At 37.7% G+C, this 18,537-nt stretch overlaps 1 pseudogene; it reads left to right on the top strand.

Moving 5' to 3' along the window:
- The first annotated feature begins 17,091 nt into the window (after positions 1–17,091).
- LOC138398906 (lys-63-specific deubiquitinase BRCC36 pseudogene) lies at positions 17,092–18,016 on the top strand (annotated as a pseudogene).
- Positions 18,017–18,537: the final 521 nt, after the last annotated feature.

Raw genomic sequence — 18,537 nt, 5'->3', positions numbered from 1 at the left:
AGGAAAAGAATCTTGATAGGTCAGTGATATTTATTCTCTGTGAGGTCCTCGCCTTCCACTCCACCAGTCAGGTTAGGCAGAAGGAATGTTTTTGTAATAGTATCACTTACCCATCTGCTACTGTGTGCCAGGTAGCGTTCACACGGTCCCTCGTGTCACCCTAATAGCACTGTGGACTAAGTCTTGTCATCTCTAATTTACCTTTGAGGAAATTGAGGGCCCAGCTGGTTCAAACATTTCCCGAAGTTACTTGGTCGGATAGTGGCTCGACTGGAATTTGGATCCAGACCTTTGATCCTCTTGTTTCTTCTCCTTTGTCGCTGTCTCTTCATTTGTCAGGTGCACAATTTGAGTCACAATTAAATAGATAACTTATTTTTAAACATCTTTTAGCTTCTGATATGGCTCATGATCACGTGATGGAATTTTGGCCCCACTCTGATCTGCAAACCCAAGTGTCGTTGCTTACATGCTTAAAGATGGGGCTTTGGTAATTTTATAGGCCCTGGTGCTCTATTATACTATAAATAAATTTTGTTGCGAACAGTTTCAGTGAGAATAAGCAGACTATTTGCCTGCCACCTCTGTTCTGATCACAGTGATCTGTTATGGAAACAGAGAAACAGGAAGCCTTTACGCCTATGTAGCATGTATGTAATCCGTGTAAAGCCTCTCGTTCTTCTGTGGTGTGTACATACACATCGCTGGAAGATGTTGATAATGTTAACAAATTAGGTTTTAAAAGCATCTGCAAAATTTAGGACTTATTTACTAAGTGGGATAGTCTTAGATGAAGTTAAATGAAGTTCCTTTCTGGTAATTCCAGTAATCTTTTATTTTACCTGGGCAGGAATTTAGATTCATGAAGCTATAACAAAATGCTACACATACTCAAGTCCCCAGCGAATTTTGAATAGGAGGCAATGAAGTGCGGAAGCCGGTTCACACTACCTCACAGTGTGAGCAGATTGTTAAATATTCAGGAATTCTGTGAACTGGTTGTTAAAGACAGCCATTTAAAATAGGATTAGACAAACTTATAATTAAATTATATTAAAAGGAAAGGTAATACTCAAAATTCATTACTTCCTAATTAATTTACCACATCCGAGTATTATCTGTACTCTTGAGATTATTTATATTTATTGTGTCTGTATGGTGGAAATACTATGCAATGGTGTGCTGTTGCATACAGCTTTCAAACCCCGCATTCAGAGAGGTTGGTAGCTTGAATTCTGTCACAGTGGGAGGACTTAAACCACAGAAATCAGCAAATGCTAAAAATCTAGGCGTTTTTTTTTTATTTATTTATTTTTGATGGTCTAGACTTAAGAAAACAATGGGAGAAATGTTAATAATGCAGATCAGACTTAAAAGCATGTTGTAGCTATAGTTGCTAAATGAGAATAGTGCAAAATTCGACGACATATCCTTCCAGTATTGTATTTGAAAACTGTTATCTGATTCAGCAAAGGAAAAGGAGTGAAGTTCCAACATATTTCGATGTGTTTGCTTTCATCTTGATTGTTAAGGTAAATGAAAATATTAACCAATGTTCATGTTGGAACTAGAGTATATTCAGCAATTGTAAACAGATTGATTATGGATTTAAGAATTTGGCAAAAATCAACAAAAGCCTTCTGTGGGAATAAGGTGGCTACATGAAATTAGCTGGTACAGGCATGTACCAGCGCACCATGACAGGAGACACACGCAAGCCTTCCTGAGGTTCCAGTTTTTCTCTGTGAATTGCGAAGTTACTGTCTGCCTTGACAGGGCTGAGGCTTGTCTTTCGCCATTGCCGATTAAAATATTAGTGTAGTTAGTTGACGAAATACAAGTGCTGCAAAGGCTATGGGTATAATCCATCATGGCATATTTAAAAGTCTTCTGAATGTCAATGGATGATTTTTCCAGAATAGAAAAACACCTCATTCTACAAATTTTTGGAAAACTTCCTCTCTCCTAGTGCACATGTAAACTGTGGGCTATGACATCAAATTCCAAATGAGCTTCAAATTCCAGTTGAATTTTGTTTCCTTCTGGATATAGTTAGTGAATTAAGGAGTAAGTAAAGTTCTTCAAAAGACTTACTCAAGTCTTGCAAGCTTTTGTTATCATTGTCAGTGTTGAAAATCTTGGGTGATAGAGTCTAGAAGGGAAGTTTTACCATTATTTTAAAAACGTTAAATTCCTATCTTTTTCCTTTCTTCCTTTTATTTCTTCTCTCTTCCCTCATGGCTTCTCTCTCTTTTTTCTTGTATTTAAATTTTTCCATTCGTTGGAGAATTTAATTGAGAACAGAGGTATGGATGACTCAGAGATACATGAGAATTCATGGAAAGTTCCAAAAAAATCAGGGAGAGTGCAAAGCATAATTTAAAAAATAATTTTTTTATACATTCACTGTGAAGGGCAATTGCAAATTGACGTCTGAGTCCTTATCTTTGAAATACCTCCAGCTTTTTTTTTGTAGTCAGAACCACTATTACTTAGGTAACACATGAAAAAGTAGTTTCTAACGTCATGACCAATGACTGATGAGAAGGTCCCATCCTGTTCAAGATGTCGCTCCCACATGTTCCTGTGACGATTTGCCCAAGAGCTAATGAGGCATTTTCCACAGAAATTGTTAGACCATATTTTCCCTCATTTCCAAGAGTGGCTGTATATGTGTATGTGTGTGTGTGTCTGAATGTTTATGTACAAGTACCCACAATAACTATACTGAGAATCCTCACAAGAATCTGATTTTTTCCAGCTATTTGTGAAATGTTTTGTTATATTATACTACGGGAGGAAATTTAAAATGACAGTCCATATTCGTTCAAAGCAAAAGAAGCTTGGTGCTCATCATGCGGCCCATAAGGCAAAACCCACTTTTGTTTACTTGGCTTTGTGAATCTAAATACTTATGATTGTCCTAAGACCTGTGCAGTCAAACAACAGTCTTTGTTTTCCTAGCAGCAGAACTGTTCTCTCAAGGATAAAATTATCTGACAGATCTAAAGAGATTATCTAAAGTGATAATCGAAAGAATGAAAAATACTGTAATTATACAATTAAACTAGTTGGACTAATAGGGTGTTTGGTGTATGAGGTCTAACAGCAAAATAAATTTAAATGAAAATTCAGTTACTTGCTACCATAATATTCAGGAAATTGTCTAACATCATAAATAGTAAAAATTTCCTGCTATGAGAATATTTCTGAGTATAAAATCTCTTTTTAAAAGAATTTTTCTGCACCTTAAGTTCTAAAAGCAATATTAACCTTTGCTAGAAAATATATTTATTTTATTTTGAATCATTGTTCAATATATATTCACTTCCTGCTTTCTTTGAAATCAATCTATTACCTGAAGTTTGGCAGGCTTTAAATTGAGGCTTGGAATGGAGATTAGTTTCTCCTAAGAAGCAGTTGCATCACCAATTTTATTGATCTAATGGTAAGAAAAATATAATAAATTTCCTAACTTTCCATTGAGCTAAGTTAAATACTTGCTTATTTTTCAATTAGTCTACCTTTAAACTTTTCTGGTTTGAGATTTGTGACGTATGAACTGAACTCATTATTTTATCTTCTAAACAAAATATGAAACTAGTTCTTTCACGTTCTTTCATAACAATGGCGGTAGATCTGAGCTAAGGCAGAATGCCAGTTCTCAGAAACGTTGTTCATGAGCCTTCCTACTGGATCCATCTGGGATAGGCTTTTAGCAACTGAGATGCGATTACAAGTGCAAGGCTGGGTTTGCTGGAGAGGAGAGAGGCAACAACAGCCAAATAGAGGGTTCTGGGACTCAAGGAAAGTGATGAAGAGTTTAGAACCACACCCATAGTAGTAAAAGTCAAGATACTGAAATAAAGGAAAACAGTGGATAGAAAGAAGCCCTGGGAATGGAAAAAAACCTTCCATATATTAATATATAGGGAAAAAAGTTGGTGAAGTTCTGGTGAAAGAAAGGAGAGCCAGGAAAGCACAGCAGCAACGGGATTGTCTTTCAAGAGTGTCAATAAAGAGCTGATGGCTAGGAGGGGGTGCAGTACCGTGGCTGAGAGTTAGAACCCAGGAGTCAGAAAGCCTTCTATTGACTCTCTGCCCTAACATTTGTAGGCTGCCTAACTTTGTGCAAATTATATAACTTTTATCTGTAAAGTGAGGATAATTTTATAATCTGTCTTGCAAGGCTGTTACACAGAATAAGTGAGAAATAGTGTCCTTAAAGTGCTTCTCACTTTGTGTGGCAATATTATCTGCTATCAACCATAGCAACAGATGCTTCTGGATGGTTAAAAAGAATGAACGACAGGCAGATATCAGATCTTCCCTGGAAGGCAAGGCGAAGATTAAAAACCTGTAGGAACTCCTCCTACTCAGATATGGGGCTTTCAAATCTTTTTTGCAATAGGGTTGTCTTTGTCATTCTTACTGTAGAATGTTTGCGTGGTGTGTGTATGTGTGTGTGTGTGTGTGTGTGTGTGTGTGTATGCACCTGAATAAAAATAGATAATTCTAAATAGACCTGATAATTTCCATGAAAAGAGGTTCCCAGGAAAATGTCAGGAAGGCTATTATTTCCTCTAGAAAGGATTATGAAAAAATGCCTCAGAGAATGAATCACAGGCAAATGCAAGCTAATTTGGTTTCATTTCTTTGACAAAATTTACTAAATGTTATTTTATCATGGTGTATTATGCTTGTTTTTTTCCTTTAAAACAAATAAATAATTTGGATTTTGTTGTGATTTAAATTTAAGCCAGTTGGTTTTTGAAACTAGCCATTAAATCAATAAAGACCAGATGACTGAATTTTAATCTTCAAATAGAATCTATAGAATTAAGGATCAAGTCAGCTTTGTGTTTTAGCATTTTGATTTATTTGATGGTCTAATCAAATTAACAGTTACAATTTTTTTCTGTGAAGTTTAGAAAGGAGACTGTGAAACATCAGATACAATCTCAAAAATCTGGGCATGGTTTTAGAAATTATGTTTTAACATCACTGAAATGTTAGAAAACTTATTTTGGACAAAATAGAGCAGCAAGCATAATCAGCTATATCATTTGGCACATACAGATTCCCTTTTATAGCGAATGCCCATACAATACCCTCACCAGTAGTGAGCTTTAAGCTTTTCCACCTGATTTGTGATTTCTGCAAGGTAAACACAACCATTGATTTACCTTTCTTTTGATTGGGTCCCAGTTTATTTCTGCAGAACTAAATGATTGACTTCCTCCAAGGCACCAGCATAATGCCCCCAGAATTGAAATCCCTAGTTTATATTCTTCGGGATAAAAAAAAATATAAACAAAAGCTATTTTAAACTGTCTTCTTTGCTAACCTATCAAGGCCCAATAGGGGAGCTTGATTACTGATGCGGGTCCACTGTGGTCATCGAATATTATACAATAAACTGTTTACATAGCAGCCCTTTTTACAGGTTTTAAATCTTCCCAAGCTGCCAATTTCTGAAGCAGAGTCTGCCAGCTGGCAGACAGAGAAGTGCTTGTGTTCTAGTTGATTGAGGTAATTAACAGCCAAAACTGTCAGAAGGTGACAGCAGGCAAAAAGTTCTTGCCCTGGGGTCACAGCTGGACTCCAACAACTTGCTCCTGATTTACCAGTAAAACTAATAATGTAAGTAATATTGGTATTAAATTATAAAATCAAGGGTTGAACCAAAATTCTGGTTTGTACCACACATTTACTGGCATTAAATTAGTGATAATGTCTTGCAGTCTCTTAATGTCTCTTAAAAGGACCCCTGGAAAAATGAGCACGTGCCTATTTTGGCAACAGCATGTGGATCTTGGCACATGTAAAAGAGCAAAGTGGTGTCTTAACTTTGATTTCTCTCCATACGAGGACATAGCATTTTTTTCATGTTTAAGAAAATCAAACCCTCAGGCATTAACGGATCTTGTTTAGAAGATAATCATTAGACTAGACTTATCCTTAATTCTGCTTTGCAGTTCAAGAGTGAGCAACACTTTTCATTTGTACACTGTTTATTTTCCTATAGTGTCAGAGAGAGAGAGAGATATTAGGTGGGTGGATGGATAGAATGATACATGCAGATAAATTCAGATACACATGGAATTACTAGCATGTAAGCATACTTTTAAAATGATCTTGATTTTTAAGGAATAATCATTATTATCAGAGACTTTTCAAAATTATAACAGAAAAATGCAGGGGGCTTGCCTATTTGAATTGGATCTTAACTTCCCAAATTTTATTACATCTTTCTGGCAAGGATCCGTACCACCATAAACTTATGATTTATCTAACTAATAACGGTTAGGTTTGTTTATTCATAAAATAAATAAAAATAACTTTTTAGATTTATCAGGAAAATTACATAAATATAAAAATTTAACTTTTCTGAAAATGAGCCATGCAGTGTGCTCAGTGATCCAACAGAGATTTTTAGATGCATTTGCAAACAGATGCGCTCCTTTGAACTACAGCCCTATCTCCAGGCTCAGATGTGGAGGAGATTCAGTGTAGAAACCCGGAAGAAGCCTAACAGGTTATCATCCTGTGTAGCCACTTTGTCTTTGGCTTCTGAATAACATAAAGTGCTAAGCTGAATCAAGTAAGCAATTTTTAAAAAATCTCATGTGTGGATTATACATTCTAACAATGCGTTAAGAACACTGAGGGAGAAAAATAATTTTAAGATGTGTTTGCTATTGTCTAAGAAGTTTAGTGTCGAGATGGAGATAGAACAAAATGATAAAAATAAATAAAAATGTTATCATCTCAGAGGTACCACAGGCAGTACGCAGCTCTTTGGATGCGGAGTCAAGTGAGAAAGGCCCAGAGGGAGGTGAGGTTGGCGTGTTTTGTACATAAGGGATAGCCGACCTTGAAGTTTGCAGAGGTTACAGGTAGATGTGTCAGGTCATAGGAAATTCTAAAGCCCTTGCCATTTATTCTGTGAGAATGATATACCATTGAAGGTGAATGAGCAGGGAGTAGTTTGATCACAGGGCTATTTTAGAAAGATCATTTTGGGGAAAACTTTAGGGGAAATTGACTGGAGCAGTGGTTTTCAAAGTGATTTTTTTCCCTGAACTTGAGGAACTGTTAACTCTGATCAGTGCACAGTGGCCATGGTAGGAGATGGCCATGGGGTCCGGGGGTCCCACTGGCTGTTGAAATCACTGGTGTAGAGGAAGAGAGGTTCCCATTAGCAGTTAAGCATTCCAGCTCAGGAAGGTGGTGATGAGGACCTTAACTGGGGGTGGGATAATGGGAAAATTGAGATAAAATGCAGGGGATGGATATGAGTAATTTGAAAGGAGAATCTAAAAGGAATAACTCTAAAATCTGAAACTAGTGTGCAAGATGCGATGAAAACCCAAAATGCACGGTGATGAGTGGACAAGTGGAAATTGTTACACGTGTTCAATGACTGATAATCTCTTTCTTTGGACACACTAAATGCTCTCATGCATTTTGTGCCACTTAAAGAACCATTTAGTAGCCTGTGATGATACAGTCATTGAATTGTCCTGCAAGAATCATATTCCTCACCATGAAATCCTACAGCTTTAGTTTTAAGAATCAATAGACATTGAGTGCCCACTCGTTATCATGCTGGGTTCAGGGGATACTTAGAGGAAATCTAAATTATCTAGCGAGAGACATAAGGCATTTCCTTTTTATAAATGTCAATCATCATATCAAGTAACAGCAGAAAAGGATCAGTTCAGAAGAGGATACACTTTAACTAGCAAAGGAGACTTTACTGGGAAGCAATGGGAGGTAGAGAGATGGGCAGGATGCTTCAGCACAATCACGTAACAGTCATATATATTATATGCACATATATATATATGTACATATATATATATAAATGTGTATGTACTAGAAACACTTTGGCTCCATGGCAGCTCAAAGGTGTGGGCCAGGACCTGCGAGGTGTCTTGTAAGATCTCAGTTTCGACAACTGCCAGAAGCCTGGCCTGGCAGGAATGCAGGCGAGATGGTGGGAACCATTCTGACTCCCTCCAACCTAGGCTGAGATTTGGGAAGCGCAGTCCCTAATTCAGATAGCACCTCCCTGAACATTGCTGACCCTTCATAAAACAAAACAGGCTAGATAAAATGCCCTAGCTTTGAACAGAACCTAGAATATAGTGATTTCAATCTAAAGTGAAAATTAAAATATTGATAAAGGCTATTCTTAGGAAATATACTATACAAAACTGATAAATGTTGGAGTTCAATTGGCCTAGACCTTCAGATGATTGCATTTTTTTCTTCCAATGCACTTCCAAAAGCTTTTTTATTGTGGAAAGTTTACACACATAGTAGAGAGAATAGCAGAATAAATCTTCATGCATTCGTTGCATGTCTTCAACAGCTGTCATTTGGTCAATCTTATTCATTTATCCACTACTTCTGTGGAAAGAGAGGGCTTGGTCTTTTCAAAAAGCGCATCTCGAACATCATATTATTTCATTTGAAAATGCTTCAGACAGGAAAAATGCTGTATTTAAAATTTTACTTAATTTTTAAAACTGGTACTTAGGAACAATAAATCTTTGCCTATCATATAAATAGGATTTTGTAAAACATATTATTTTGTTTTTTGACTTTGCTTATGTTTTTTTTTTTTTTGTCATGCAAAACCTTGCTGTGTGGGCTTATATATATATATATATATATATATATTCAAATTTATCAATCTTTTCCCTTATTGATTCTGGATTTTGAATCATAATTATGAATATTGTGGGCTTTCTCAGGCGGTAAAGGAGTTTACCCATGTTTTCTTTCTAGTGCTAATATGGTTTCATATTCTGCATTTGGCTAGGATTAGTTTGGGATTTATTCTGTGAGAAAAAGATACAGTGTTTGCAGATGACTATACACGTGACCATCAGGACCCTTTGGTCGCCCTCTTTCTCTCGTATTCATCTCATCTAACTTTACAGGACCTTTATTCCTGCCCCTTCTTCACTTACCGTCTGCAGTCCCTATGCCCGTGGGTTCGTTGCGCAGCTTCCACAGTAAGTAACTGAGATTCAGAGCTAAATAGTTATATTTACCGTCCCCCAAAGAGCTTATGACCCATGTGGGAGTGAAGACACCTAGGCAGGCGACTGTGACATCGGCTTTAACACAGCATGAACTTCTCTGTGAGGACAGACTCAACCTGGACGGGGAGAAGTGAGGAAAAGCTTCCAGGAGGACTTTTCAATCTCACTGATTTTTTATAGGATAAAAGTGGAAATCAGCCAGAGAAAGTGATGTTGGGGTTGTGGGGAGAAGACTGGATTCCAGCATGAAGAAGCAGCATGTATAACGACAAAAACCAGAGACACAATGATACCGTTAGAGAGCGCAAGCAATTTCTTTCCACTGTGGGGAACACAGGGCTGGAGACATGATAACGGCTCATTTTTATAGAGTGTTTATTATGTGCCAGCCCCTGGACTAAGGGCTTTATACACGTTATCTCTTTTTAGCCCCACAGCCATATGAATGTGACAGTGATATTAATATTGTGTTAATTATCCTACAGAAGGGGAAACTGAGAACCAGAGACAGGAAGTGAGTTCCCAGAACCACACAGCTGGGAGGTGGTAGAGCCAGGATTCGTACCCAGACTGTCTGGCTTCAGAGCCCAAGTTCTCGATGGCTCCGCTGTATTGGCAGGTGATGAATGGCCTTGAAGAATATGGTAGGTCACCAGATGGTTTTCAGCAGAAGAATGATGTATTTACACTTTTAGAAGATGCCCCTGGATGCAGGGTGGAGAATGCACTAAAGAGGCATCAGTGCCTGTGTTAAGATCATTTAGGAGCTCAATAGAACCTGATGAGAAATAATGGTTTGAGAGTTGACCTAAGTGGTAGCAATGGGGACAGAGACACATAGGTGCAGATATTAAATAGCTCAGACTTCCTCCCCCACTGGATGCGGAGGGGAAGGCTGGAAAGAACCTTTCTGGCTTGGGCAGCTGGCTGGATGGTGGTGCATTAATTCTGAATAAGCTAATTGATGATAATTTAAAGAAAAAGCCAGAATGTAAGATTTTTGGTATCTTAATAAACGGAGGACACTGTTGTATGGTCTGTGTATGATCATTTGGGCAGCAATTGGGAGTCAATGCAGCTCAGTTAATTATTACATGATAACGCTTAGTGCATACATCTATCAGGTAATACAGTTTACTTTGGCCTGAGATATTTTACCCAACAGTTACTTAATAATAGGACACACAAGGCAATGACCAAACACAGATGTCCATGGGGATCCCACAGCTTGCTGAACTATCTTTTGCAGTCCTAATCTCCTGATGCTTTTTAAATTTATAATCCCCAATAATACCTTTCCCTTGAAGATAGCTCTGAGGGCTTGTTGGAGATTATCTTGGCAGAATTAGGATTTCCCAATATTTTGTTAATTTACTATTTGAAAAACATGTCAGAATAAATACCAGCTTCTACAATTAGGTTAAAGAGGCAGTTTTCTATTTAGAAAGCTAGGCTTGTCAGTCACCGTCCATTTGTACTTACCAAATACGGTGTTTGGTTAGAACATGCTTGTGAACATTCACGTCTTTGTGACTCGGTGTAGGCTAATGCAATGTATTCCTTATTAGGCTCCTTGAGAAGATGTAGTAGGTAAAGAGGATGACTGTTCAGCCATGGAGTGTGCTTTCACATGGAGCAGGAGTTCTAAACAGTTCAATAATCAGATTCCTTTATATTAATTTTTATATCCTCCAGGCACTTCAGGTTTAAAAAATGTCTACCAAACTTTATTTTACAGTTACAACATTTTTTTTGTATCAGAGTTTCTGATTGACATGGAATAACCAGTGTTACCCAATGATCCAATAAAATTCCAGTGTAAAGCAAAGAAATATGACATTAAGGGTAGTCTGTGCCACTTCCTCTTGGGTAATTGTAATATTTCAATTAAAATATTAAAATAATTCATTAGCTTTTGTCAGTTAGGATTTAATTTGGTTGAACTCAATAAGGCTCAAAACAACAGTGGCTTAAAATCAGTTTATTTCTCTTCAATCTAATATCCCAAAGTAAGGATTCCAAGGCTGGCATAACAGATCTGCTCCATGGTGTTCTAAGGGAGCTATATTCACCATGCCATCCCCAGGTGTGGTAGACTGGCCCCCAAAAGATATCAGGCTCCAAAAAATATCAGGTGCTAATACCGGGAACCTGTACATATTACCTTATTTGGGAAAGGAGTCTTTGCAGATATGATTGAATTAAGGACGTTGAGATGGGGAGATTATGTTGGCTTATTCAGGTGGGCCCTACATGCCATCACCCGTATCCTTATAAATGAAGACAGAGGGAGATTACACACACACACACACACACACACACACACGCATACATACACGGAGAAGGTGATGTGAAGACAGAACAGAGATTAGAAGATGTTGGCTTTGAATATTGGAGTGACAGGGTCACAGGCCTAGGAATTCCAGTCTAACTTCTGAATTCAAGGAATGGTTTCTCCCCTAAAGCCCCTGGAAGGAGCATGACTCTGGACACCTTGATTTTTGGCCCAGTGATAATGATTTTGGATTTTTTGTCTCCAGAACTGTGAGAGAATCAATTTCTACTATTCTAAGTCACCAAGTTTGTGGCAACTTGTTACTGCAGACACAGGACAATAATACACTAGGGAATGGTATGTATTCCTTGTCCAAGATAGCCAAATATCTCATTTCTCTTCTATGCAGGACTGTGTAAAAAGAGGAAGGCATTTATTTATTCATTTATTCATTCAACAAATACTTATGGAGAGCCTGTTGTTGTATGTCAGGCATTGTTCTAGATGTTTGTAATGAATCAGTGAAAAACACAAAATCCCCTTTCTTCTTGGAACATATATTCTATCAGATGAAAACAAAGAAAAATAAACCACAAAAATAAGCACATTTTATTTTATGTTAGAAAGATAAAAATTCAATAGAAAAAGAAAGAAAATGTATAGCAGAGTAAGGGGGGTTGAGAGGGCCATGGGGAAGTGGGGTGAGTTGCATTTTAAACAGATTGGTTGTGGGAGGCCTTGTTGGAAAGGTGGGGTTTGAGCAATGGCTTGAGTAAAAGCTGGGCAGTAGATCATATGGGGGAAGAGCCTTCTGTGAAAAAGAAATAGCTGGAGCAAGAGGTTTGAGGAATGAGATTGCCTTAGATGCGTTGAGAACAGAAGGAGGCCAGTGAGATAGAGCACAGGGAAAATGGTAGAAGATGAGGTCAGAGAGGCGGGGGTGGGGGACAATCTAGGAGGACCTTGTAAGTTACAGTGAGCTCTGTGGCTGCTCAAATGGACAGTGAAGGTGTGAGCTGAGAGGTGGCATGATCTGACTTAACCAGTGAAATTATCATTGTAGCTGCACTGTTAAGAATAGATTGTGGAGGTCAGGGATGGACTCAGGGAGACTGTCAGGGGGTTATTGTTGCAATCCAGATGAGATATAATACTGATTCTGATCACAGTTGTAACAGTACAGATAGAGAGAAATGGTTGACTTCTAGATAAATCTTGAAGGTAGAACCATCAGGATTTCTGACAGCTTGAATGTGAGGTATGGTGGGGGAAAAGGAGCAATAAAAGATGACTCCAAAGATTTGGGGTTAAACAACTAAAAGGTTGTCATTATCATCAAATAAAATGGGAACGCTGCAGCTAGAAAGAGGTTTTTATTGGGGGGGCAGGGGAAAGCCAGGGTTTCACTATGGTTTGAGCGATTGGACATCTACATGGAGATGTGCAGCAGGTGTTAGAATATATGAATCTGGGGGAAGCGTCTGAGAGGGAGACAGCTAGTGGGACTTTTGCCTCCAGCAATGTCAGACTAGCTTATTTCAGGCCAAAAGTCCTGCCAACAATAACTAGAAGATCTAAGCAAAACATAATAATACTTGTTTGAAGATGTTCAGCTTACCAAAGCTAAAGCAAAGCAGCATAGATTTGAGAGAATTTTTTTAGACCAAAGTGAAATGATCCAGTTGGAACCATGTAGACGCATTAAGAAACCAAGCAAAATAAAGGGTGAATATTTGATGTATATAGGAACACTCATACATTGCTGGTGGGACTGCAAAGTAGGACAACCCCTATGGAAAGTAATTTGGAGATACCTCAAAGAGCTAAAAGTAAAACTACCATTGGATCCAGCAATCCCATTACTGAGCATCTACCCAAAGGAAAAAAAGATACCTGTGCTTGAATGTTTATAACGGCACAATTCACAATTGCAAAGATGTGGAAACAACCCAAGTGCCCATCAATACATGAGTGGATTAATAAAATGTGGTATATGTATACCATGGAGTACTACTCAGCCACAAAAAATGATGGTGATCTAGCACCTCTTGTATTATCCTGGTTAGAGTTGGAGCCCATTCTACTAAGTGAAGTATCACAAGAATGGAAAAACAAGCACCACATGTATTCACCATCAAATTGGTACTAACCGATCAACACTTAAGTGCACATATAGTAATAACATTCACCGGGTGTCGAGCAGGTGGGATTGGAGAGGAGGGGATGGGTAATATACACACCTAATGGGAGTGGTGTGTGCTGTCTGGGGGATGGACATGCTTGTAGCTCTGACTCTGCTGGGGCAAAGGCAATATATGTAACCTAAACTTTTATACCCCCATAATATGCTAAAATAAAAAATATATATATATATATTTAAAAAAGAAAATAAAATTAATTGTATAAATAGTTTTGTGGGTTTGAGATATATGTAAATTTAAGATACATGATAATAATTGCATACAAGTAAGATGGGTAATTGGAGTTACACTATTCTCAGGTCCTTGCAATATCTGGAAAACAGTGAAATTACTAATTTACATTAGATTTTAATAAGTCAAGGGTGCATGCTGTAATCTCTAATCACTAAAAATAGTAATGTATTACTGGGAGAAACAGCATGATAAATAAGATGATACAAATAAAATATTTGATTAATAACCTAGAAAGTAAGAGAGAAGGAAAATGGAATGTAAGACAGGGAAGGTGCAGAAAAAGAAAGCAAAAAATGTTAAAACAGTAGATTTAAACCCCATACATCATGAATTATATTAAATATAAACATAACAAAGACTTTAATTAAAAGACAATGATTGTCAGACTCGTTAGAAAACCTAACTATGTGATACTCATATGTACCTTAAATAAAAGGATAAAAAAGTGTTGAAAGTAAAAGGATGGAAAATCATACACAATGCAAACTATCCAAAAGAAAGCAGATACTGTATATAAACTAATACCAAAGTTGATTTTAGACAAGGGACATTACTAGAGCTGAAGAAGGACATTTTGGAATGCTAAAATGTTCAACTCATGGGAATAATTTAAGAGTTTTGAATTTGTATATACTTAATACATAGTCAGAAAATACATAAAGCAAAAAATGACATAACTAAAAAGAAAAACAGAGTATCTGTGATCTATTTGGAAATTTGAAACACATCCCACAGTAACTGATAGAACATGCAAGAAAAAAACCAATAAGGATATAAACACAATTAAATTTCTTGATATAATCAATATAGAATACTACACACAATAACTGCAGGGTATATATTCTTTTTAAGTGTATTTTTAACACTTGCTAAAATTGATCATAAAGATAGATTTTAAAGGATTAACTAGAAAACTTTGGATATAATGCCCAATATAATTCTAAAACATACATGGGTTAAAACAAACCCAGTGGAAATTAGAACATATTTAAAACTGAATAATAATGAAGATATGATATATAAGTACAGCACACCTTGTTTTATTGTACTTCACTTTATTGCATGTCAGAGATATTATGTTTTTTTATAAATTGAAGGTTTGTGTCAACTCTGCATTGAGCAAGACTATTGGCGCCATTTCTCCAACAGCATGTGCTCGCTTGCTTCTGTGTTTCCGTGTCACATTTTGGTAATTCTGGTAATAATTCAAACTTTATTACTGTTATGTCTGTTATGGTTATTTGTGATCAGTCATCTTTGAGGTTATTATTGTGCCGGTGGACTCTCTCTACTCAGCCTCACGCACATACTCTAGTAAACTTACTTGTTTATGTGTCTAAGTCTCCATTTTCCTCAGTAGCTGTAAGCTTTTTGAGAACAGGAATTTTTCTAAATTATCTTTGTATCCCCAGCAGCAGCACAGCTCCTGGATATAAGCGCTACTGACTGTGTCCTCCCAAAATTCATGTTCAAACCTAATCCCCAAAGTGATGACATCTGAAGGTGACGCCTTTGGGGGGTGATTGGGTCATTAGGGTAGAGCCCTTATGAATGGGATTTGTGCCCTTATGAATGGGATTTGTGCCCTTATAGCAGAGGTCTCAGAGACTCCCTTGCCCTTCCTGCCGTGGGAGGTTACGGCGACGGCCGTCTAGGAACCAGGCAGGAAGCAGCCCTCACCAGACAGCAGATCTGCCAGTGCCTTGATATTAAACGTGCCAGCGTCCAGAATTGTAAGAAATAAGTTTCTGTTGTTACAAGCCACACGGTGTAGGATAGTTTGTTCCAGCAGCCCAAGCAGACTAAGAACAATAAGTTTACAATCAAGGTTAATCAAATGAATATTGAGTTAATAATTATTAAAATATTTTTAAATTTACTTTGAAAATATTTCTCAAGTCTGTCCTTCCTCTCTTTTTCAGCTGGCATTTCTTGTTTCAGGTTTTAACCATTACAAGGGAAAACTTGTAATGATGCCTAAAAATCTTTTTTGAATATGAGGTACCTCCTCTCTTTTCCTTCTTTTCCATATAAACACAGGTGTGCACACACACACATATACACACACACACACACACCCCTCTCTTCTGCTTCTACCCTGAATGTTAGTAGACTAGACTTTCTTAAATGCTGTTGTCCCATGTCACTCCCTTGACCAACACCATCCCACCATTGCCATTGCCAGTAAAGCTCTTCTTTCCTTCCTTCACCAAGTCAAATTAAGCTCATTTACTTCATCCATGAAATGTTCTCTCATTGTTGTAACTCTGAGATTTGAAATCCTTTCCTGGAACTCCTTCAACATTTGTTGTGTGTACCTCAAATTTTGTCATGAATGAATGTCCAACATGGATTATATCCCACTGGATTATTTACTTCTTCGGGAAGAGGGCATTTAAAATGTCTGCACTCTTCTACAGAGTAGAATCCTGAATCGAGAACATAGGTACTCAGCAACTATTTAGTAATTGAGTCCATGGTATTTGTTTAGAATTGTTTGTTGGCATTTTAATGGAACTATTTATAGACACAAATATAGCTGAGTGCTCACACATTAAGGTATTCCATCTTATTTCAGTAGGACCTTGTGGATTTCTACATTTGGATTTACAATATACTATTGTGTCCATCCCATGTATCTGCATGTATGTCTGATTAGAGTCTTAAGATATTAAGATTTTATGATCTAAGGCTGTAGAACAAAAGTTTAAGCACTTGGGTTATGGGCACAGATTAACCCAATTTAGAACAATTCTTTGGTCTTATTCTAGCTGGATAACCTCAGGCAAGTTATGGAATTTCAGAGCCTTGGTTTCCTCATCTGTAAAGTAGAGAAAATAAATTTCTATTTCATAGGCTTGTGAGAATCAAAAGACGTGGAGAATTTAATATTTAGCATAGCACCTGCCACAGAGCAAAAGCACTTAATACACAATAATAATTTTATTGCAAAAAGAGATTTAAAAATCAAATCCAAACTACCCATTTTGTCTATAAAGAAAATGAGATTTGGAGAGGTCAGATGACTTAGCCACGGTCACTAGTTAATGAGAGAAATGACCTTGGAAAAACCCAGATTTCCTGTCAGCCTAATGTGTCTTCCAAGTCTGATGTTGTTTTGCAGTCTGACTCCATTCTGAGGATTTCCTGAAGGTCTTGGAAGTATGTTGTATTTTATGTTATTATAGGTGTATAGTGCTCTGAGAGAGTTTGATATAAACATTTTAAAGACAGGGTGCAGGGCGCAGGGGAGGTTGCGCGCGCGGAAGCACCTGGTTGGTCAGAGCAGAGTGGGCGGGGACGCGAGCAGGGGCGGAGCAAGATGGCGGTGCCGGCGGTGCAGGCCGTTCTTCTCGAGTCCGACGCTTTCCTAGTTTGTTTCAACCACGCTTTGAGCACAGAGAAGGAGGAGGTGATGGGGCTGTGTATAGGGGAATTAAATGACGACACAAGGAGCGACTCCAAATTTGCATATGCTGGAACTGAAATGCGCACAGGTGCCGAAAAGGTTGACACCGTCAGAATTGTTCACATTCATTCTGTCATAATTTTGCGACGTTCTGATAAGAGGAAGGATCGAGTAGAAATTTCTCCGGAGCAGCTGTCTGCAGCCTCAACAGAGGCAGAAAGGTTGGCGGAACTAACAGGTCGCCCCATGAGAGTCGTGGGCTGGTATCATTCCCATCCTCGTATAACTGTTTGGCCTTCGCATGTTGATGTTCGCACACAAGCCATGTACCAGATGATGGATCAAGGCTTTGTAGGACTTATTTTTTCCTGTTTCACAGAAGATAAGAACACAAAGACTGGCCAGGTACTCTACACTTGCTTCCAATCCATAAAGGTCCAAAAGAGCTCAGAGTATGAGAAAATTGAAATCCCAATCCATATTGTACCTCATGTCACCATTGGGAAAGCGTGTCTTGAATCAGCAGTAGAGATGCCCAAGATCCTGTGCCAGGAGGAGAAGGATGCATATAGGAGGATCCACAGCCTTACACATCTGGACTCAGTAACCAAGATCCATAATGGCTCAGTGTTTACCAAGAATCTGTGCAGTCAGATGTCAGCAGTCAGTGGGCCTCTTCTACAGTGGTTGGAGGACAGATTGGAGCAAAATCAGCAACATTTGCAGGAGTTACAACAAGAAAAGGAAGAACTTATGCGAGAACTTTCTTCTCTAGAATAAAGCAGGAGACAAAGTAGGGAAAGATGAAAATATACAGTGTAAAATTAATTAAGCTAAATAAATTTTGAAGAAGAAAAAGTTGGAGGACTCACATTACCCAGCTTCAAGATTTACTATAAAGCTGTAGTAATCAAGATAGTATTGGCAAAAGAATGACATATAGTTCAACGGAACAGAAGAGAGAACCCAGAAATAGACCCACATAAATATGCCCAACTGATTTCAACAAAGTGCAAAAGCAATTCAGTGGAGGAGGGATAGCCTTTTCAACAAATTATGCTGGAGCAATTGGACACCTATAGGCAAAAAAAAAAAAAAAAAAAAAGAATCTTGACCTAAACTTTTCATCTTATATAAAATTTAACTCAAAATGTATCATGGACTTAAATGTAATATGTAACTACAAAACTTAGAAAAAAGTCATAAGAGAAAAATCTTCAGGATCTCGGGCTAGGCAACAAATTCTTGGACTTCACCCCAAAAACACAATCCATAAAAGGAAAAAATCGATATATTGGACTTCATCAAAATAAAACCTTTTGTTCTGTAAAAAATTTAAGAAGAGGAAAAGACAAGCTA

This window comes from Eulemur rufifrons, chromosome 18 (genome assembly GCF_041146395.1).
Source record: "Eulemur rufifrons isolate Redbay chromosome 18, OSU_ERuf_1, whole genome shotgun sequence".
Classification (NCBI taxonomy): Eukaryota; Metazoa; Chordata; class Mammalia; order Primates; family Lemuridae; genus Eulemur; species Eulemur rufifrons.
The sequence above is the reverse complement of the archived record's forward strand: the minus strand, read 5'-3'. Positions and strand labels throughout refer to the sequence as shown.